The 24,605-nt window shown below is 41.8% G+C and overlaps 1 pseudogene; it reads left to right on the forward strand.

The window, feature by feature from the left end:
* Positions 1-3,572: 3,572 nt before the first annotated feature.
* Positions 3,573-24,605, forward strand: part of LOC139448704 (uncharacterized) — a 62,451-nt pseudogene continuing 41,418 nt past the window's right edge.

Genomic DNA, 24,605 nt, shown 5'->3' on the forward strand with positions numbered 1-24,605 from the left:
CACTGTCAATGTGAAAGACAAGCAGTACACCAGACCAATCATAAGAGTCATCCCACTAACTGAATGTGCTGATGAAGATAATTGACTCCAGTTCCAGTGTGGCAAGACTTTCTTCAGACATCCACAAATTTAGTGCCAAAATTTTGGGGCGGCCATGTCAGAAAGCCTTTTTAGCCCAAATGTCTGTTGTTTCGTTAAACTTTTTTTTTTACTCAATTGTTTTTCCTTCACCATTCTGAAATTTCCATATAAACCAAAATGACAGCCTCTAGCCAGGCGTGTTGACCATGTGCACGACCAACAGAAATACAGTCTTTTATGTTTAAAACAACCAATTTCAATTACGAACCGTCCATCCCTTACCTGTGCATCCAAGCACCGTGTTTTCAATTACATTTAATATCAAGGCTAGTGCTCCATTAATAATGCACGTACACCATCAGGTGAATTTTGGGATCTAAGGACTACTTTATATGTTAGATAGAGCCATCCATTTCCCCATTACTTCCATGTTAATGAAGTACGATTTCTAAATTTCTATTTTTTTGTTTTAGATCTAAAATATAGTTTCAATATCGATATTGGTGTAGAGATAGTTTGGTTCTTCGTGAACATCAAATCTCACCACGGTTCGCCCCGATTATCACTACGGGCTTTCCTCCTACATTAAGCTGACACGCCGTGACATAACTGGAATATTGTTAAAAGCGGCGTTAAACATAACTCACTCACTCACTCACTCAAATCTCACCAAGTTAAAATGAACTAATACTAAGCAAAGCGGGTTCATGCCCCCTATTCTTTGTACGGATGTAACCACTCTGCCTTCTGTCTGTCAGATTTTGTCATTTATGGCAGGCTATTTGAATAAGGTTATATATGGGCCCCACAAATCTATTTGATATGAATATACATTTATGTCGTTCAGATATAAGGCAGTTTTTTAGGTCTTCCACGGTTTCCGTAAAGCTGCTAAAAAGAACTTTTAGCGGTGTTGGATACAAAGCGGAGAAAGTTTCATCGCAGAACAATATCTTGGACAACACTTAGCAGCGTCTTTTTTCAAACCGGTTTAATATTCGCTGCTATAATGTACACCACTAGATTGGAACTTTAATAAGCTACATCTGAAGCGTAATTTTATAGTCGGAAGTAGATTCAGTGCGCCATTGTAGCACAACGTTCACATGCCATATCTTACGAAAACGTAATTCAGAAAAAAACTCAGTATCCACACTTCCTTTCTAAATAGCGTTTGAACAACCTAGTGGTGAACATGTCGTTGTCACGCAGAACATCCGGTTATAATTAGATCTCCACATTTGGAAAGTCATACTTTTGCGTGCCCCATCCCGATACCACTGGAATACGTATTGTGCAGGAATCACCAAAACTGGTTGATGAAAGTGGTGACAGTTGTATGTGTGCAGCTGCAGAAAATACTCATCATTTGTCGTTATCGTTTCTCAACTATTACATTACACTACAGGGCCCTACTATTACATTGTTCTTAAGCCTGACGGTTATTCTACAATATTATTACAAAGGGTACGGCTGGCACAGTCGTCCGAGGCGCCACATTTGGAGTTACCTCCAAAAGGCTCAACAGTAATCAATGATCGTAGTTCGAATCCTAGATTGTATTTCTAGATTTATCATCACTACACAAGTGCTCGTGGGTTTCACTAAAGTGGTAAAAGTAGGACTTGCGTTATATGCTGACACACCGTGATAATTGAAATAGTGTTCAAATAGGCCTTAAACCAACTTCACCCACTTTGCTTGAAGTTGTGTTAGTTGTTATTGTTGCTAATGATGCATTGTTGCTGTTGACAACATCATATCATTTTCATGACCCATTGTTTTCGTTTATCTGAGACTTAGTCAGCATGTGCATTTTTTATTATGTTCATGTTCTATGGTCTGAAGCCTGAATGCACAGGTAAGCAAAGTGCTTGTTTTGCAATTTTGATGTCGTTCACAGAAAGGTTCCGCGCCTTATTAATAGCTAATTGCTTGAAGAGCCTTGTGAACCATTTTGTAATACATCAGCTTTACCTACCACGAACCAAACCACTATGAACTGTGCATGGTTGACAGGTACCGATGTATCCGTTTGCCTTATGGATGAGTACCTTAATGACACGGCTAACACACACACACACAATGACAGTAAAGTACCTGACATGAGAAACTGAACATTTTGCAGGATGGTTTCTTCATTTAGCATCTGAAGAACAAAATGGCTGCTCGTGTATCGCAGCAGTATCTAGGTGATTGGGGGATGAACAATATTTAAACCGTTTCAAGCACATACGATCCATAAGCCTGGTTGTGCTCAACGTTGTATAGAAAGTAAATTACCAATTCGTGTTACATATACACATGGCTTTGTCCCGTTCTGATCTTATGTTGCCTTTCCAAAAGAAACAGTGATAATTGCTTTGGTGGTATTTTGTGTGCCAGGTCGTGACAGGGACAATTCTTTTAGTTTTACAATACATTTCGTTCACAACCAGCATGTCCAACGAATAACTGTTTTCTGTAATATATGAGGCAACATTGGGTTTTTTTCAAGTTCGGACCTGGATAACCTGGACATTAATCCGTACCCGCGAACAGCTACGTCGGATCTTTGAGTCTATGAACGATACCTTTTCGATTACTGATTTCTTTAGCTGTTAAATTCCTATCCGTTGAATGCACTACAAGCGTCAACTTCTTCCAAGTCATAGGCATATTGAATTTGGATTAACATGAGGACGGAAAACCAATGTGGATAAGAAATCTAAATAAAACACTTCAACATGAATAATTTGAAAAACTTAAAGAAACAATGGAAATTCAAAGAAATCAGTCAAACATCAACCGGGTCTAAGACTTCTACCTACCTGTACCAATACAGTCAACTTTGCTATAGACCATCATCATTATACCTTTGAAATACCTTCATCGTGACATGGCTAAATTACAGTACCCAACCTTAGCACTCTGTTTTCACTATGGCTTAATCAGTTTCTCTCTTGTTAATCCCCCAGCCTTACATTACCGAGTTATGTGAAAGTTGGCACTTTTCTCTATTCAAATGGGACGTCATGTCTTGTTGGGTCACAATCAGCAGGGTGACATCATAATAGTGACGACTGGTGGAAAATGGAACATCGTAAGCCTGGCATTGGTTTCTTTAAAGATGCAATATTCACGTTGGCTTACGAATTTGGTGTGATGCACCCCTTTATTGACAGTTATATGTACCAAAAAAATATTTCGAATTAGGCAATATGTTTGAGCTGAATGTTCTGCTGATTAATGGACAAGACGTAGATCTGAAATGTCGTTATTGACAATAAAGCAGTTGTTTTCCTTCAACAGCTTCACGTCGACAACTTCTGTGCGAATGTATCCCTCTTTTTGCATTGATTGACTTTCGCCATATACCAAGCTAGATAATGGCATCACTTTACAAGTAGTTGATTGGACTAACAGAAAACGTCAGAATACTTAAGACTGTTAAGTATAAGTGAAACCCCTTAGCCGTCAGTTCTCCGTGTGCATTGTTTGTGCATTCAGCCATGAAGGTTCTCATATGCCTGTCATGTTGTGTGACGTCCGTCTTGACCCAATGTAAGTTTCATTGCTACATATTATTGTTTTCCGTGAGTGAACATGCATATGCTCATAACATGTTCCGTAAATACCGTTGTTATTGAATTTATGTACATGCCAATCTTAGTCATTTATTCATTGACACCGTATCTTTATAACATATCAATATTGTGTTTCGCCTGAAATTATTAAGTCGGGTAGCTCAGTGAAAAGAGCGTGGGGTCTTAACGCCCAAGATTGGGGTTCGACTCCTGACATTGGTGTAAAGTATGACGCATTTTCTTGGTTCATCACGCCGTGATATGGTTGGAATATTTCCTCACTGATGAGTTTGACAGTTGATACTTTTACATGTACAGTTTGTTAAAGTATTCATGAAAATTGTTTTATTGGTCGATTGATATCAATTAAAGTAAAAAAGAATCCATTATGGACAAGGAAAACGTATGGTTGATAGCATGGGCGACGATCCAGACATTGTAACAACCATCCACATTTTCATACTACCCAATTCCAATTGGAGTGAGCCTCTATGAAACACATATGAAATATTATTTGCAAACGAATATGTGTAGCTTGTTCCCTGGACTTACAAACCATGTATCTAATTTGCACTTCTCATAGCATTTTTTTTATCAATTAAACGTTCCATAAAGTGTAGCTCGTACTACAAATTGTAGCAGGATCACGAGGGGAACAGGGAATTTCATGCGTCCCACGTTAGGTTTTATACAAAGCGCCAGAGGCGTCCCAAGGTAGCTTTAATATCTCGACCCGAAGGCGCCTCACGTCAGGTTTTATACAACGAACCCAACGTGTACCACGTCTGGTTTTATACCACGAACGGGAGGCGTCGCACGTTAGGTTTTGTACAAGGAGCCGAAGGCGTCTCACGTTAGGTTTTATACCACGAACCGAAGGCGTCTCACGTTAGGTTTTATACCACGAATCGGAGGCGTCCCACGTTAGAATATAAACCACTAACTGGAGGCGTCCCACGTAAGGTTTTATACCACGAACCGGAGGCGTCGCACGTTAGTTTTTGCACCAGGAGCCGGAGGCATCCCACGTTAGGTTTTATACCACAAACCGGAGGCGTCCCATGTAAGGTTTTGTACCACGAACTGGAGGCGTGCCATGTTAGGTTTTATACCACAAACGGGAGGCGTGCCATGTTAGGTTTTATACCACAAACGGGAGGCGTGCCATGTTAGGTTTTATACCACAAACGGGAGGCGTCGCACGTTAGTTTTTGCACCAGGAGCCGGAGGCATCCCACGTTAGGTTTTATACCACAAACCGGAGGCGTCCCATGTAAGGTTTTGTACCACGAACTGGAGGCGTGCCATGTTAGGTTTTATACCACAAACGGGAGGCGTGCCATGTTAGGTTTTATACCACAAACGGGAGGCGTGCCATGTTAGGTTTTATACCACAAACGGGAGGCGTCGCACGTTAGGTTTTGTACCACGAGCCGGAGGCGTGACACGTTTGGTTTTATACCACAAATGGAAGGCGTCGCACGTTAGGTTTTGTACCAGGAGCCGAAGGCGTCTCACGTTAGGTTTTGTACCACTAACCGGAGGCGTCCAACGTAAGGTTTTGTACCACGAAACGGAGGCGTCCCACGTAAGGGTTTATACCACGAACTGGAGGCGTGCCATGTAAGGTTTTATACTACAAACGGGAGGCGTCGCACGTTAGGTTTTGTACCACGAGCCGGAGGCGTGCCACGTTTGGTTTTATACCACAAACGGAAGGCGTCGCACGTTAGGTTTTGTACCACGAGCCGGAGGCGTGCCACGTTTGGTTTTATACCATGAACCGGAGGCGTGCCAAGGTTTTGTACCACGAACCGGAGGCGTCCCACGTAAGGTTTTGTACCACGAACCGGAGGTGTGCCACGTAAGGTTTTATACCACGAACGGGAGGCGAATGCGTCCCACGTAAGGTTTCATACCACGAACAGGAGGCGTCCCACGTTAGGTTCTGTACCACGAACAGGAGACGTCCCACGTTAGGTTCTGTACCAGGAGCAGGAGAAGTTTCACGTTAGGTTTTATACCACGAGCCGGAGGCGTGCCACGTTTGGTTTTATTCCACGAACCGGAGGCGCCCCACGTTAGAATATAGACAACGAACCGGAGGCGTCCCACGTACGGTTTTATACCACGAACCGGAGGCTTCCCTCGTTTGGTTCTGTACCACGAACCGGAGGCGTCCAAGGTTAGGTTTTATACTACGAACCGAAGGCGTCCCACCTGAGGTTTTGTGCCAGGAGCCCGTGGCGCCCCACGTAAGGTTTTGAACCACGAATCGGAGGCGTCCCACGTTAGGATTTGTACCACGATCCGGAGGCGTCCCACGTGTGGTTTTGTACCACGAACTGTAGGCGTGCCACGTAAGGTTTTATACCACGAACGGGAGGCGGAGGCGTCCAATGTTAGCTTTGATAGCACGAACGGGAGGCGTCCCACGTTAGGTTTTGTACCACGAGCCGGAAGTGTCCCGCGTAAGGTTCTGTACCAGGAGCCCTTGGCGCCATACGTAATGTTTTATTCCACGGACCGGAGGCATCCCGCTTTAGGTTTTGTACCACGAACCGGAGGCGTCCCACGATAGGTTTCTGTACCAAAAACCAGAGGCGTCACACGTAAGGTTTCGTACCACGAGCCGGAGACGTCTCACGTAAGGTTTTATACCACGAGCCGGAGGCGTGCCACGTTTGGTTTTATACCACGAACCGGAGGCGTCCCATGTAAGGTTTTATACCACGAACAGGAGGCGTCGCACGTAAGGTTTTGTACCACGAGCCGGAGGTGTCCCATGTTAGGTTCTGCACCAGGAGCCGGAGGCGTCTCACGTTAGAATATAAACAACGAACCGGAGGCGTCCCATGTAAGGTTTTGTACCACGAACCGGAGGCATCCCACGTAAGGTTCTGTACCACGAACCGGAGGCGTCCCACGTAAGGTTTGATACCACGAACGGGAGGCGTCGCACGTTAGGTTTTGTACCACGAGCCGGAGCTGTCCCGCGTAAGGTTCTGTACCAGGAGCCCTTGGCGCCATACGTAATGTTTTATTCCACGAACCGGGGGCATCTCGCTTTAGGTTTTGTACCACGAACCGGAGTCGTCCCACGATAGGTTTTTGTACCAAAAACCAGAGGCGTCACACGTAAGGTTTTGTACCACGAGCCGGAGACGTCGCACGTTAGGTTTAATGCTCCGGGTCGGAGGCGTCCAATATTAGGTTTTATACTACGAGCCGGAGGCGTCCCACGTTAAGTTTTATACCACGAGCCGGAGGCGTCCCACGTTAGGTTTTATACCACAAGCAGGAGGCGAGGAAAGAATAAAACCTCATGTACCACAAGTGATACTGCTACAACGAGTTAATCTTGCCGGCATTATTTAATTTTTAATTATGAAAGAATTAAATAAATTTCAAACTTAATAAAAAAACTCTTGTCAGTTGATCTTGTGCTTTGTCGCGTAAATTTTATTAACTCTGAAAAAGCTTCAAAAAGCTCTGAAAAGGCTTTTAACTTCGAAGCGGGGTTTAATGGATTCATTCTGCTGCTGAGAAATCCACGTGAGCCTTTTGTCTTCGTCGGGGCGTATGAGGCATTAATTGTCCTTCTCAGAAATTTATTTCCCTCGCAGGCGGGATGCATAGTATTTCATAAAGATCACGTGGACCAATCAGATCTCATTCCGACATGGAAGTACGATAAATGAATTGATACTGACAGACAATTATCCATTTGTGACGATTAACACTAACGTAAAATTCAAATTTTAAGACAATAAAATGTATCATAAGCTAAGTCTAACACCAGGCTAAAACATGCGGTCGTAGTGAAATCAAGTTAGCTTTAATTGGTAACAATATGTAAACTTCCTCGTCTGAATATGAACCACGCTTGTTGAAGGGAAAATGTGCTCAGCATAGTTACATTCCTCCGTACCGTGACTTAGATTGTCAGGCTCCTTGCCTTATTTCTGATAGACGTTTACATGGCACTTTGTGATATAAGTGAAATAATCATAGCTGCGTCAAACTCAAAACAACTAATCTTCAATAGATCCTAAAGTTAAGACAAACGTTTCAAGCACTACATTCATATTACAAACATATAATTAAAAGTACAAAAAAGGAATTCAAGTGGAGAAAACCATTTACTAGTAGATAAAAGCGACAAACCTTTTCCTAAGGGAAGGTGAGACAGAACGTAATACAGAAGAAGGATCGTGAAAGGAAATTGAGAAGAAGAACCTGTCGAGGAAGTTGGCGACAAGAGGAGGGAAGAGAACAGTCGAAATGGGGGTGGATTATTATTATCCTGCCTTTTTGTCATGCTCATAACACTGTAACCAGATAGAACACAAAGAGTGTCTGCTGAACAACGAATGTTTAGGACAACCAACGCATACTATATACAGTTATCGATTCAATAAAAAAACCGTAATCCATCTTATTTCCAGTCGCTTCGTATCAGAGACATGATACGAACCTCTTGACAGAGATTCACGTTTCTGTTGGGATTTGTAAATGTCTAATAGTTGCAAAGGCTTGTGTAACTGTATAATTAATTGCTCTTAAATTGGTCATTGTTTGCTTGTTTGTTGTTTAACGACGCACCCAGCACCATTCCAGCTATATGACGGTGGTCTGTGAGTAATCGAGTCTGGACCAGATATCCAGTGATTCACATCATGAGCATTGATCCACGCAATTTGAATACGATGACATGCATCCACCAAGCCAGCGAGCCTGACCACCTGATCCGGTTAGTCGCCTCTTACGACAAGCGTGAGCTGCTGAAGGCTAGTTCTAACCTGGATCATCACGATCTAAATTGGTAATTGGATTGCTATAACTGCCTCAATTTAGTCACACAGCATGATCGGGACGTTTCTACAGGCCTTTCACACTCTTCGTTCTGCACTTTAAAACTCATTCATTCACTGTAAGCAGATAATAACCAGAAAGATACAGAGAAATCGTCGAAACTAATATATTGCTAAAGACTACTCATATAAATATATTAAAAGGAACAAAATAGGTTTACTGGCTCTTCACGTCACAACAAGTGTGTTCTAACCAGGTGGACCATATCAAAAGTAAAACAAAGTCCACAAACACGAACCTGTATGATTTAATCAGATACGAATGCTTGTGAACATGTGTTGAAAACTCAGATAAAGGTACACAACAAACAAACAAAACACCATCAGCTCAGGGCCCTTGCTCCCTCTACACGCAGCCCAGACAGAGAAATGGGACTTCTTTTAGGAAGCGCTGCAAAGTCAAACCAATCCAAAACCTTTTCGGAGAATTTGGAGACTTCCCAATACTACAGACTTCTGCATTATCCAGAGTGTCAGAAGGGTTGTACTCCTGGTAGCAAACCCGGGTACTCTATCAGTGTCAGTCAACAGATTGGGAGGTACCAAACCTAAGGCACCAAGAACAATTGGGAGATGGACAGTGTAGTACTTTCGTGACATTTCGTAAGCAAGGACTGCATATTTGCCATGTTTTTCCTCTCAACTCACTGTACATAAACTCGATGCAGAGGTCGTTCAGATAGCCTCTCCTTGAAAAATCTGGGCCGACTTGATATGGCACTTTGCTTGGTTGACACTCATTTCTGTACTGTCCAGCAGTACAGAACCCTCAACAAAATCAACACCGACATTGAGATTATGTCCCACATCCTTGACTCGTTTTAGAAAACTGTGGAATGCCTTGTTTTCATCATGAGTCTTGACATTCTTCACAAGAGGATCATCAGATAAATAAATGTGTGCAAAAGTGCACAAAACAATTCTAACATGAAGAGCTCCAAAGTTTAAAATTATTATTATTATTATTATATTTTTAATTTTTTTTTAATATGTACTCATATTTCTAGCCTCCTTTCACTCGATTGATACTGAAAGCGCTACTTTTGAACAATAACACTAAATTTATATATCTGGGCTGCTGACAACCGTTTACAAGAAAAGCATTTACAGAAACAGAAAAATGGCCCAGGAATAGTATTCCACGGACGAGCTAGGGACAGTTTTGCTGCAAGATCTGTTTCAATAGGCTTTGATGATCAACTTTAGCATAATTTGTGGTCATAGCAGCAGACACAACAACGTCGATATACTGTGTTTATTTTTAACATGATTAGTTATGAATGTAAATGAAAGAGAAAGAAAAAACAAACAAGTGCAATGCCGTGTGTGCACCTTGTATGTCAGCTTGCCAGTGTGTCATGTATTCGATCAACAATAGCTGTAACGTCAGTTCATAGACTAAACTTGGATCTCTGAAATTAAATACGGCAATCGGTTCAGCTGACATTTTGTTAAGAAATATCTTCTTACAATTCAGATGATGAGCCCAGGGAGTCTCTTTATTTTGAGTACATATTATGATATTATTTACTTATTTTGAAGACAATTTAAATATGCAGTGAAAATATATCTTTGCTGTTGTGTATATACCTATTTGTTGACCTGTTTCCTGTACCCCTTGGTCGCTGTGTATATCTATTTATGTTGTCGTTTTTTCTGCGTTTACCACATAACTAACGCTCACGTAGAGGGGAAAACATTGTCAATTGCTGTTTGTTATGATATGATAGTGTTTGCGTTTGAAAATGACTGTCAGTTACTGTCAATGCTGTCATTATCAACATTAATTTTAGTATATTACAGTTTTGGAAATGCTCAGCCATCGTTGAGACAAATATATAAACCGAGTTCCATTGAGTTTTCATTGAACAAGTCGTTACACTAACGTTTTGAGAAGACCCGACATCGGATGACTAGAAACCTAATTGAATCGTGACAAATCAAAATTGCATGAGATTGTTAAACAAAGAGACGGTCAATGAGTTCATACCTTGTTCTTAAGGAGTCCAAACTATTAGTATGTTTGCATACTAAAACACTGCCCTTCAGCGAGTCATGTCCTTTAACTGAGTTTCGTTATTTTTGCACTTGCGATCTTACATTAAACTAATAGAGTAAAACATACTTATTTCGACCGCAATAACAAAATGATGTTTTTTCCCTATTGTCCTAATTAATACTAGTGAGTGAGTGAATGAGTTGGGTTTAACGCCTCTTTTAACATTATTCCAGTTATATCACGGCGTGTCAGCTTAATGTGCGAGGAAAGCCAGAAGTGATGCAGGTCTTGGACGTTTACAACTTCGGTGAAACCCACGAGCACGGGTATGGTGCTGACAAACCTAGAAAAATAATCGGGGCGAACCGGGATTCGTCTCAGGCGCAGCGATTCGCTGTCCAGAGTTGCGTCACTTGGCCACGCCAGAAACCTATGATTGTGGGTTTGAGGTTTTGTTCCCCGGTTTGTCAGCACCATACCCATGCTCGTGGGTTTCACCGAAATGGTAAACGTCTGAGACCTGCATCACTTCGGGCTTTCCTAACATATTAATCTGACACGCCGTGATATAACTGGAATAGTGTTAAAAGCGGCGTTAAACGTAACTGACTCACTCACTGAAGCTACTAATTTTCTAGCCCCACGTTTTGATTGTTAGGCATATCAATTGTCAGTCTTTTCATACTAGTTCATCCGAAAATTGTACTCTGGATGAAACTTGGTTTCATGACACGAAAGGTTCAGAAAAAGTGCAAAAATTAGTGTTCATGTTCCAATTCTATCACGGAAGCCGAGCTGTGAGGGACACCTTGTAGATGTGACTTCTATTTTGGCTTTTCTTGTTTTGTTACAGTAATCCTACAGGGAAGGCCACTGATGACAAGTTCAGTAGCATCCGGTTCATCAGCAGAACGTGCGGTTGATCGAAACTTGGCTACATCCTTTGAGAGCCACGCTGCCGTAGCCGGGGAAGCCTTCTGGCAAATTGATTTGGAAAATAACTACGACGTCAAACAAATAACTATTCACTTCCCAGATGGTAATCATATTTGTATATCCACTTATCTGATGGATGTGTGGGCACGGGTGGCTCAGTCGTCTAAGGCGCCGCGATTCGCTGTGCAGAGTTGCGTCCTTTGGCCACCCAGAAATCTATGACTGTGGGTTCGAATCCCGGTTCGCCCCGATTATGTTTCTGGGTTTGTCAGCCCCATACCCGTGCTCGTGGGTTTCGTCGAAATGGTAAACGTCTGAGACCTGCATCATATCGGGCTTTCCTCTCACATTAAGCTGACACGCCGTGATATAATGGAATACTGTTAAAAGCGGCGTTAAACCCAACTCACTCGCTCACTCACTCATTCAAACAAGGACATCCCCATACAAACTGTGAGCCCTCTACGCTCCCTATAAGCGACATACACAATGTTTAAATGGACGAGTAAATGTTTGAAACTGTATTCATACATAGTTTTTTAATGTTATTGATATGTCAGATTGATGTGGGAACAAGGCCTACAGTGACACAGTTGTGGACGTTTACCATATTAGTTTAACCGGGAAGCACGGATAAAGTGAATATATACCAAGGATCATAATTGGTTTCATCGAAGTGGTAAACGTTAAGCTGACACGCCGTGATATACCTGGAATCGACAAAAGCGTATCACCCTCCCACAGATACCTTGAGCAAATAATTGCGTCAATCTTTTCGGTCGGGCATAAGATCTGGTTTTGATGCTAATCAATGTTAGAGACCAACCACGTCAACCTCGGTGAGGCGTCATAGTACTATTATAACGACATCAATGTAATGTCGCAAATGTCCAGACACGTAAATCTGCGATTGTGATCAGTTGCACACTGCAATACATGCACATGTATATGATAAAGTACTGATGAGGACGAACATCTTTTCTATATATGGATCACCTAAAAAAATGCAAATACTATGAATGTGTTACCTTTTATTTCCTATTTTTTGGTTTAATTCTCCATAGTAAAGTGTTTGCTGTGCAGAGCAGCGTATCTTGCCAGAAAGAAATATATATCGCATCCCAGGTTCTCCCTGATTATATGACCAGGTTTGTCAGTACCATACCCATGCTTCAGGGTTTCCGTAAGTGGTACATCCCTAAGACCTGATACCGCATCCGTGGTCTAGTGAATAGAGCATCTGCTCGGTGAGTGGAAGGTTCGGGGTACGATCCCCGACTGCGTCAGACGTTAAAATATATTTCTTGTTGTTACCCTGCATGGAGCTAGGCATTAAGGGGCTGAAACATGAACTGATAAGAGACGTTATACTTTGTCTGAGTGGGGTATCCATGCAAGGATGGTATCTCAGTGGGCTAACACAATTAAATCTTGTACAAGCAGCCATACACACACGCGTGCATTCACGTCGCTTTATAAGCGCAGTAATCTTAAACGCGACGTTATACACTATTTCACCGCACCTAACACCTTCATCACTTCTTGCTTTCCTCCAAGATCAAGATGACAGGCAGTGATATGACTGAAAGCAGAAGTAACACTCACTCACTCACTCACTCACTCACTCACTCACTCACTCACTCACTCACTTTTCACGATATGTCGCCACACGACTGTATTATTATTGATGTGACATCCAAAGTTAAGTGTGTGTATAGATTCACTCGGGCACCACAGCCCTTAAGCTCTCACTCGTATAACTAGATAAACTCAAATTTATTTGAAAAACATATTTTGGAAAATGAGACTGAATAGACTGGCTGCCATCTATAACATATTTGTCGTAAATAATAACATTGTTTAGTCCAACTCGCATCCCTCGTCATCCGATGACCTATGATTTTGAATCCAAGTTACAAATCACACCCGAAGTGTTCATCAAAATGGTTTTCACTTTGAGCCTTCCTCCCACATTAAGCGGCATATCTAAATTTAATTTTGTTCAAAGCAGCGTAAACACATTTATTTACCCACTACTATTTTTTTGGTTTTTCAGAATCATCTGGGAACGAGAACAGAACAATTTCTCTCTCCAGGGATTCGGAGTTTCATTCTGCCCGAACTTTCCTGTGCGGCCAGAATATCGGCAATGGTACCACGAGGATCACCTGTCAGAGGTTGTTTCCCGCACGACACATCCGTGTCACCACCAACGTGCCGCCACTGGCTATTGCTGAAATAGGAGTTCTTGAAGTGGCTGAAGTACAGTTGTCCATGGGTAAGTCACAAATATTGTTGACTGTACGTGGACTGGTAAAAAAAGTCTAAGTCTAAGTCTAAGCCTAACAAACAAAACCAATTTTTTTTTTAAAAGTGTCTTTTTATTTCATTTTACAATATAATCTCCCCGCTTTTCATTACACTTCTCATATCGATAGGGAAGCTTTTCAATTCCAGCCAGGAAGATGTTTTTGAGGCCTCCCTGAAAAACCCATTCACGGCAGCTTTGATTTCATCGTTGTCGCCACAGCGCTTTGCACGAAGGTGTTCTTATAATAATACTTGGTTCTTAGTTCTTGGTCCCGGGTCTGGCGAGTATGGAGGGTCGGGAAGCTCTTAGAACCCGCATTGTTGCACAGCAGCATTTGCAAGGCATTGTCATGAAGTTGTATAACTCAAGCAGTCAGCATGTCTTTGTCGGTTCACTGTCCAGTCACTGTCGGATCTCTGTCGGATCGCATTCGGGGGAATCGGGACGCTGTCGGGACAGATCCGGTCGTTTTTCACCACGCGGAAGATACAAATCGGATAAGATTTGGATTGAGAATGGGAGAATCGGGGCGAGTTCGGCTGGAAACGGCTGAATCAGTACGTTTCCTGAACACTATCTAATTATTTGTGAATTTCCCGCCACGAATCACAGCATCTTGATCAGACTTGGACAAATTTTAATCGGGAATGGTCTTATCAAAATCCTGAATGTGCGACCGAGTCCTCACTGTGCAAAATGCACGACATTTATAAAAGTAACGAAGCAGATCAGCAAAACATAAAAACCGTATTGAGGAGGGGAATGTGGTTCCGGAGCGGGATGCCAGTCTGCATTTTTCCGTCTTATGAAATCAAATATTAAAAGTAGCAGCTCTAATCGTCATGCTTTATCTCTTAAAAGTTCAGCATCACTATCGTTGGTAAGATGTTTAACAAATTTTAATCGGGAATGGTCGTATCAAGGACGGCAGTAAAAATCCTGAATGTGTGATTTGGCCCTTAAACATAGCTACCCAACGGCTAACAGTGGAATAGTTAGGGCACTTATGAATTTCTTGGGGAGCACTTTTCTCTTAAGTCAAAAACTTGATGACTGCTCGATACTCGTTCTTTTCAATTTCTGTGTCCTTTTGGACCCCTATCACGTTCAACTGTCACTAACATACATAACATCCGTACTAACGGCCTCAACAGACCAAATACTCTTATAAATGAACTACTTATACCACGACTAGTTCACTTTGTTATGGCCCATAGTTGAAAGTTAGTCAGGATTACAACTTTTTGACAAGCCCTCGTACAATATTTTTTATCCTCATGCAGTGCGCTGGGCGAATCAGCTCAAGCTTGTTAGATAACAGGCAGTGATTTGAAGTGGTGGTTGTGGCTGTTGAGTAAACAACAGACGTGCAGCTATGCTTTCCTGCTGTGCTATCAAGCTTAGTTTGGATAATGAAATAAGCTGCTATCGCTCATGTATATATATTTTTAAAAAGTTCGGTTAATCACAAACTTGCTGATACATATATTGAAACAAAATTGGGTTAATCACAACATTGCTGATCATTGATTTGATCACAACACGATGTTGATAACTTCCCTATAAAAGACCCTGCTAATTTCATGAAACTATTTAGATAACCATCTCATATAGAAATTGACATTTACAAATTTAAGCACATGCTAATACACAAAGAATCATAATTTTGCTCGGAACACCATTATCACAATCATTCTATGAGATATTGATCATCATTTCATGTCGGTATACATTGTTTTAAGCTGAATTCTTCTTCCGTACTTCACAGAGATTTCTAATGTGAATATGGAAATGGTTTTGTCGCTTGTATATTATTTACACATAAAATGTGCATAATTTCAAATATGCATGAACGCAAAAATGTTCCTTGTAGTGTATTCGGGTCCACACGAATGCATGCGCTCGTCCACATACATGTACATAATATGCCCTGAAACGTAGAAAGAAAAAAAGTTACATACAGCATACAGGCTTCACTTCAAAACACGCTGGGTTGTCAACGGAGTGGCTAGTCGTTGAAGAACACCAGAACAACAATAATCAAAAGTATACAGGACTAAAGAGAAAATCGGTTTATATGGTTATCTGGTGGGGGACACTGAATTGTTGCATATGTCTAATTGTGATATAATGGCTTGTGTTAAAAGGCAATAAATCTGATTATCGTTACTGCTAGTAATTGACAACAAAACTATGCACGTTTAAATCACAACCATTATGTAGTTCACGTTCGCTCAATTATGACACATTCAGTAACACTTTTGAGTGTCCTCCTTTGGTGACGAGTTCCACTATGTATTTAGATGCGAAGCTCTTCACCAATAAAGGTTTTTAAATATACCAAAGAAATATGGAATATACCAAAACTAAATAATCTGAAAAACAAAACCACTCACAGTTTGCTTAATAATTACTGGACCAAACATAAAATTAGATAATTAAACACATTTGTAGCTGTTATCTCGACTGTGTATGTACTAATTATTTAAAGATTGTATACAAGTCTCCATATACCACGGTTGGTGAGTTTGTTGTATTAGCAATAATGCATCTTGAATCTTGAACCTTAAAACTTGTACATTATCCGCATATAAGTTGGCTCTTTCCAGGAGCTGAGGGCTGTTGTGATCCAATAAAATGATACTGGGATGCTCAAAAAAATTATTAATTTAATATTTTCTCGATTTTCCGTCCCATTCCTATATACGGAGAAAAACGACGTTTTCGTGTTTGCAGTGTTAAGTTATATACTTGATAAAATTACATTAAAGCTTGTTTAATGTTTCATGCAAGTCTATCACAGAAAAAATAGGTTTTGGTACTTTGAAATTACGTCTTCGAAATCGAATATGGTGATATTTCGGATAAACCGATGTGTTGTTCGCATCCAAATAACAACTACATAGCAATTTTGCCTTATACGTTATGTTGTAGATTTTATAATTGAAACATACCTCATTATTTTGTGTATGTTTACGTTGTTTATTGCATATTTCAGTTGACATTACCGGGAAACATGCATCTCAAAGTTCTACAAGTCAGGGCGACACCGCAGTACAAGCAATTGATGGCGACAGTTCTACTTGGAGCATGACGGACCCATCTGACTATTCGGCTTACTGGATGCTGAATTTAGAACAACCTTACATCATCAGAAGCATACTGATTCAAGTTCCATTATTCTGTAATTACCTTCATGTGTTTTTGTATTCACTACTTTGTGATAACGTTAGAACAATATGTTATCGGCCTAGGCGGGTAGCCTAGTGATTAACGCGTTCGCTCTTCACGCTGAAGACCAAACACGGGTTCAATTTGTGAAGCCCGTTTCTGGTGTCCCCGCCGTGATATTGCTGGAATATTGCTAAAAGCGGCGTAAAACCATACTCACTCACTCACTCAAAGCCGGGACGAGTAGGACATGGTGATCGTGGCAAAGTTTTATCTTACTACACAATGTCGCCCTCATAGTCCAAGTCATATTCCCAGGGAGAGATCTTTATGCCAGGATATGATTAACTGGGAACAATGGTCCGTGTTACAATGCTTCCAAGCAGATTATCACAAGTTGTACAGCAGGTCATATTTGCCATGCCACAAGCCGATCGGTGGTGTCCCGTCTCTGCCGTCTCCCGAAATGCTGCTCTGAAGGGAGATAAACAATACACACGCTCACTGAGGCTCTTTGTAATACCTTGTGGAGAATTACGTCCAATGATTATGGATTCGAATCCCCAATTCCTGGGGCACGAGTGGCCCAGTCGTCTAAGGCGCCGCGATTCGCTGTGCAGAGTTGCGGCCCTTGGGCACGCCAGAAACCTATGATTAGGGGTTCCAATCCCGGTTCGCCCCTATTATGTTTCGAGGTTTGTCAGCACCATACCCGTGCTCATGGTTTTCAACGAAGTGGTAAACGTCTGAGACTTGCATCACTTCGGGCTTTCCTCCCACATTAAGCTGACACGCCGTGATATAATGGAATACTGTTATATGCTTGTGTTAAACCCAACTCACTCACTTACCCCAATTCCACCCTTTTATAATCCTTGTCAGCACCATATGGTTGCTGCTGTTTCTCCAGAGTGGTAAACATAAAGAATTATAGACTTGTATACCTTACATGTAGGTCTTTCATTCCACCAGATGCGGCGTAAAGCAATACTTATTCACTCAATATTCTTTAATTCCACACCGTGAATTGAGACCAGTTGAGAATTTTCTTTTGTTTGGCATGACGTTTCCAAAGTTGATGGGGAGGAAGGATGTTTTCAAAATTCCTTACTACCAATGAGGTTCCATGAAAGTCAACTCGATCCTTCTGTACCACGTGGCGTCTTTCAGCAACGTCCCCTGCTGGTAAAAGAATTATGTGCAAGAACACAGTCACCATGGCTATGTTCCCATGGCAATCTATACGATGAATGGCATGGGTGCTAAACCATTAAACGTATATTAGGGTTGGGTGGGATATTGACATTAACCCCCTTAACAGAACTGCTGCACACTAGTCTACTAACCCCATCTGTCGCTCCTAATGCATGGTTGTCTCTGCAGCAAACATGGAGAGTGCGTCCATCCGCTTCTACGACATTAACCCGAATACTGGAGGCGCATTATTCTACCTTTGCGGTACAATCGTTGACACCGGGCAATCAAAGTTTGTCTGTAAAGCCCCTTTTTCACCGCAGTATATAACAGTGTCAGATGTAACACCGATCGCGATTGAAGACCTACAGGTGTTTGAAGAGTTACCAGAAACGGGTAAGTTACAGATAAAACTAATCAACTTGGTGTGTTTACAAACTCACCTTTTTCATGTTTATATCTATCCTCACATATGTGTATGGAACTCGACCTATAGTTTCTTTGGCCGCCCAGTTTATTTACTTCACGTTGAGCGATATATTCTATGAAAAACTATGCACATATTTCTAATCTTCTGTTCCACTGCAATCCCCCTGTGGCGTCATCATCAATTTGAACATCCCCTGCGAATGTCCCTACCACAGGACCGACTACAACGCCATCAGGTGGTTTGACACTTTCACATAAATGTCGGCTTCTATTTGTCAAGGCCACCCGCTAACATGTAACTTACATTTCTTATGTTTCCGCTCGTATTGTCCAACTGTTTGCATGACAATTGCCACATACCAATCGCAATTTTGTATCTCAAATTAATTATGGACGCCTTTCTCCGAATATTTGCAATAGTTCTGGGGGAATAACTGTTCGTTTGACTTCTTTCGTTTGCTATGTTTCGTTTCATATTTATATTTATCCTCACATCTGTGTATGGCATTGGGATAAATAGGGAACCATCCAAACGCTAGTTTGTTATGGGTTTAGGGATAAATCTATGTGATGTGTAAACAAACACCTTTTAGATAGTTATATTTACCCTCACATTTGTATGGTATTGGGACAAACGGAACCAACCAAACTCATAGTTGTTTTGGGTTTAGGACAAAACGAAATTTGTGTCCGTACGTCAGGTTCCTGTTTGCCAATCTCATAGAATAAGTTCGATTCTCAGATTGTTTTTGAGTATTCGTCTGTTAGCATCACACACGTGTTGATATAAAAGATAAATTTAGATTGTTGTGTGCTTTTCGTCATTTAAAGAACATACGGTGACTGGCATACTGCACAAAGAGGCGTGAAATATGGTTAAAACATCTGAAGGGAGTTAGGTTGTAGAATATGGTACAGCATTTAACATAAGTAACATTAAATCACTCTGAACACCGTTAAGATTTCAGAATCTCCGTTCAGAGACGCTAAAGGATGACTTTGACTTTTCAACAGTCTATATACGCATCATGTATAACTGAGCAGTAGTTCTCAGATATCACAGTCGTCTTAGGCGCCGTTGTGCAGAGCTGCGTCCCTTGGGCACGCAAGAAACCTATGGTCGTGGGTTTTAATCCCCGTTTATGTATCAAGGTTTGTCAGCACAATACCCGTGCTCGTGGGTTTCGCAGGAAGTGGTGAACGTCCAAAGCCTGCATCACGTTAGCTTTCCCCCCACATTAAGCTGACACGCCGTCATATAAACCATTAAACCAAACTCGCACACCCACTCACTCACTCACTTATAGTAATGAATTCTTGAATCAGCCTGGCTACTGGCTACGACTTCATGCTACTGGAATCCGAGCGCATCGTCCTTTCCGAGGAATGGTACTGACTGCTCAACATCGACGCCTGAGATTGCAATGGCCGAGGCAGGTTCGACGCTGACAAGTGACAAATTGGCGTCAGGTGCTGTTTACTGATGAAAGTCGGTTTAACTTGTTTCGAAATGACGGCAGAGTACGAGTTTATCGAAGCAGAGGGGAACGTTGGGCTCCAGCGTGTATTCGAGAGGTCCGTCCATTCGGCTAGGGAGGTGCCATGGTGTGGAACGGTATTTGTGGAGATCAGAAAGACTGATTTGGTGATTATACAGGGAAACCTGAACGCTGTGCAGTACAGAGACCAAGTGTTGCAGCCAGCTTCCGTTCTTACAAAACCAACAGCAGGGGACATTGTTTCAACACGACAATGTGTGGCCTCACATGGCAAGACTGACTCGGAACTTTCTAAACCAGCAGAACGTTGACGTTTTGCCCTGGCCTGCCCACTCACCCGATATGAATCTGTGGGACCATCTTGACAGACAGATTAGAGCACGCCATCAGCCTCCCGACAACAGACAAGAATTGCAGCAGGCCCTGAGAGACGAGTGGCAACGGATTCCAGTCGTCATCAGAAGACTGACGTCATCAATGAGGCGACGTATCACAGTATGCATTGAGACTGCTGGAGGTCATACACGTTATTGAAGGCAACTGTGTCGAAAATGAACTTGTAGTGTGTCTGACAATATTTTGGTGATATTTCAGACAACTTTTGAAAATGAAATTCCTTACCCCACCATTGTTTACCTTGAGCTTACATTATCTGTGATTGCACGATTTCATTCAAACTGTGGTTCATCAATTATTCGCGACCCCTCCCTAGATTATATTATAATTCACAACAAAACCTCTTCTTGTTATCTTTTTTATCGATCATGGAACTCGACCAAAACTTTCTTTTGACGCCCAGTTTATTTACTTCACGTTGAGCGATATATTCTATGAACAACTATGCATATATTTCTAATCTTTTGTTCTACTGCGATCCCCCTGTGGCGTCATCATCAATTTGAACATCCCCTGCGAATGTCACGACCACAACACCAGAACCGACTACATCGCCATCAGGTGGGTTTGACACTTTCACATAAATGTCGGCGTCTATTTGTCAAGGCACCCCGCTAACATGTAACTTACATTTCTTATGTTTCCCTCTCGTATTGTCCAACTGTTTGCATGACAATTGCCACATTCCATTCGCAATTTTGTATTTCAAATTAATTGTGGACGCCTTTCTCCGAATATTTGCAATGGTTCTGGGGGAATAGCTCTACGTTTGACTTTTTTCGTTTGCTATGTTTCGATGAAGAAGTGGATATATGTCTGACTGCATTCGGATCAAAGAACGTATGCTTAAGAAACACCTACAATATTATAGTTGTGGCAGTACATGTTGATATATGCGTCCCGCGTAAGGTATTATACCACGAGCCAGAAGCGACTGGTATGAAACCTTACGAGGGATGCATAAAAACACATGTAACCCGAATGACACTTACATGGAGGTATGATACAATTATATATACAGTAACATGATTTCTTTGCCAACTAGTCCCTCTGGTGACATGGGTTGAGTGAATGAATGAGTGAGTGAGTGAGTGAGTGAGTGAGTGAGTGAGTGAGTGCGTGCGTGCGTGCGTGCGTGCGTGCGTGTGTGCGTGCGTGCCTGCGTATGTCTGTCTGTAACTGTGTGTGTACATGTATGTGTGTATATGTGTTTATATTAATTTATTTTCACCTACATGTGTATATGCTACAGGCAGACAGTTTTATTCAGTTTTAAGGCCCACAATGTACATGCATGGATTTATGCATACAATAAAAGCTATAAACAATCTGAATATATTAGCAATTATTTATATGTTGCTCTACTTAGATATAGAGAGATATATACTGGTTCCTTTGCAGTATGTTTTCAGAGGTTCTTTTCGAAAGCAATGTACAGGTATACAAACATTTAGGTGAGGCAAAATAGGGTAGAAACAAATAGACTAATATCAGTATCTAAAAGGGATTTGCATTGTCTATCAGAATACGAGTTTAATGGTTTGTTGACTTTGCTGCACCAGGCTTGTTGTAGGTTATACCAAAAGGTATGTGTTCTGTTTCTGAGTATACACACCCAGATATACATATATTCATAAAACGTGATACCTAAAATATACACATTCACTAGAAGTGGTATATAGCATTTGCAAATTTGAATGTGGGGACCTCAGCCTATCCCCATCGTTACAATGACATAAACACCGTCACCGGAAAAATATGCAGATTCGCCAAAATGCAACGACGTTTAAACTATCTGATCAATTCATGTGCGTCTTCTGCACGTACAATTTGAACACCAACAGTATAGAAAGTGCAGGGATTCAAATTATACCCGTATGCTACCGACTGTAGAACTGCCAAAACATACCACGACGCACAGAAGCGCAGTGGAACAGCGTCATCGGCTGCTTGGAAGCAGGACAATGCAGCGCAGTCGGTGCCATGATGTTAAACGTATCCCAAACACCATTACAAGATTATGGGACAAATATCAACAACATGGATCAACATGTGACCAACCTAGATCCGGAAGACCCCGTGTGACAATATTCCAGCTATATGACGGCGGTATGTAAACAATCAACTCGGAACCAGACGATCCAGTGATTCACATCATGACATGCGAGGGGATACGATGACATGCATCAACCAAGCATGGGTTGATGAAGACCTATTCTACCCCGTAACTTCACGGGTGGCTGTGTTAGTAGACCTCGTAATGAACGCTTTGCGGCAAACAGCGCACAGGAGGCTGACATATGTGGCGTAGGTAGCGTTATGGTGTAGGCGGCCATCCCCAACAACAGCATAACAAACCAGGTTCATGTTTAGGAAAACCTAAATGTACAATGTACGCTACATTGACCAGATTTCCATTAATGGACAACGCCAACGCCGTAAACCAGCACTGGGCTCACGCCTCAAGACTAGCGGTTGCCTTTCTTCCTTCATGACAACATTGCTGTCACTCCGGAACGCCGTATTTGAACCCAATGCAACATTTGATAACAAAGAGTTGAACAAGAGCACCAGGGAAAACCACAGCCACAACTCGCTCGAGCATGACAGAACAAGTAGGCCACCATTCACTGGCTTGTGAACGGTGCACGGTTAAAGTTTGAAAAAGCGGAAGATTTTCCATCGTTCATTATGAAACAGGATTCTGAAATATTTTCAAGATGATTATAGAACACGCTACGATTCATTCATACATCAATGTTGTATTTTCTTGTATATATCATTTGGTCGACACTTTTTGTTGTGGATTTATCTGTAGCTTTTTTAACATTTTTATTGCAGTGTTTGTGCATTTACCACATAACCTGTTCCTCGTGTAACATTGATAAACTATGTTTGGGTGTAACGATTCGAAAATATGTGATAAATGGCATTGTCACGGACTCTTTTAGAACAGCCCAGGTTCATGGAGATATCGGACGAGAAGAAATTTGAGATAACCATTCTTGGTCAACCATGCATGAGATTGTTATAACCGAGCCAATATGTTATTTGTAAATTGTGATGCTGTCCAATTTAACTGTTTATCATTCAATGTGTCTTTAAGCGGATGTTGTCCCGATGTCAGATGTATCACCGATCGCAATTGTGGTACCAGCAACGGGAAAGTTGCACATACACTCTTCAAAAAAGAAACGCACAAGTAGTTTGTAGTTCATTACACAAAACATCCAGTATATAAACTGGATATATGTTGCTGGGAAGATGTTGGTGACCTGATATGCGACAGACGGTGCGTCAAAACGCAGTCATTGTCGATTTGAAATGTCTTAAACGGCATTGTTTTCACAATTGTTCACAAATGTCATGGAGGATAACAGTAAAGCAAAATGCACGTGCGATGTATGACATTCGTCACTCGTGGTAGTCGCTATAAAAAGGCAAGCATAAGCCAATAATTTGTCATTCAATTGTCAACATTTTTCAAGTTTGAAAATGACGAGACTCAGCGCTGCCGATCGAAACATCGTATCCAAAGAGGGGAATCGCAGTCTTCTCTTCAACGCCACTTCTACGTTCACCACAACACCATTTGCCGCCTTTGTGACCGATACACCCAGTTCAATGCCACTGCAGACCGTCCGAGAATCGGCCGACGAAGAGTTACCACCCCTGCACAGTCATTCGACTGTTCAACCTCCGTCATCGCAATGTCAGAGAGTGCAGGACGCATCCCTGATTTAAGGAGGATATCGGACCAGGCTGTCAGGAACCATCTTCGCGAGGCTGAGATCCGACCCAGAAGACGGTTGTAGAATATGTTACAGCATTTAACATAGATAACAGTAAATCTCTCTGAACACCGTTCAGAAACGCCAAACACGAAGGATGACATTGACTTTTCAACAGTCTATATTCCCATTATGCATTACTGAGCAGTAGACTAGCAGATCCAATCTTGGTGTTTATATTTCACAACTTTTGAGGTACAATCGAGCATGCTATTTCATGACAGGTTAACATTGGCTAGGCGTTCATTCGCCAGAGACAACCACGCCCATCAAGGAAGCACAACATTAAAGTGGGAATCATCTGAAAACACACGTGACCAGCGACGATTACCAAAGTTTCGACGTCGTTCACACCATC

This window comes from Haliotis cracherodii, unplaced genomic scaffold (genome assembly GCF_022045235.1).
Source record: "Haliotis cracherodii isolate W230 unplaced genomic scaffold, xgHalCrac1.p SCAF_7, whole genome shotgun sequence".
NCBI lineage: Eukaryota > Metazoa > Mollusca > Gastropoda > Lepetellida > Haliotidae > Haliotis > Haliotis cracherodii.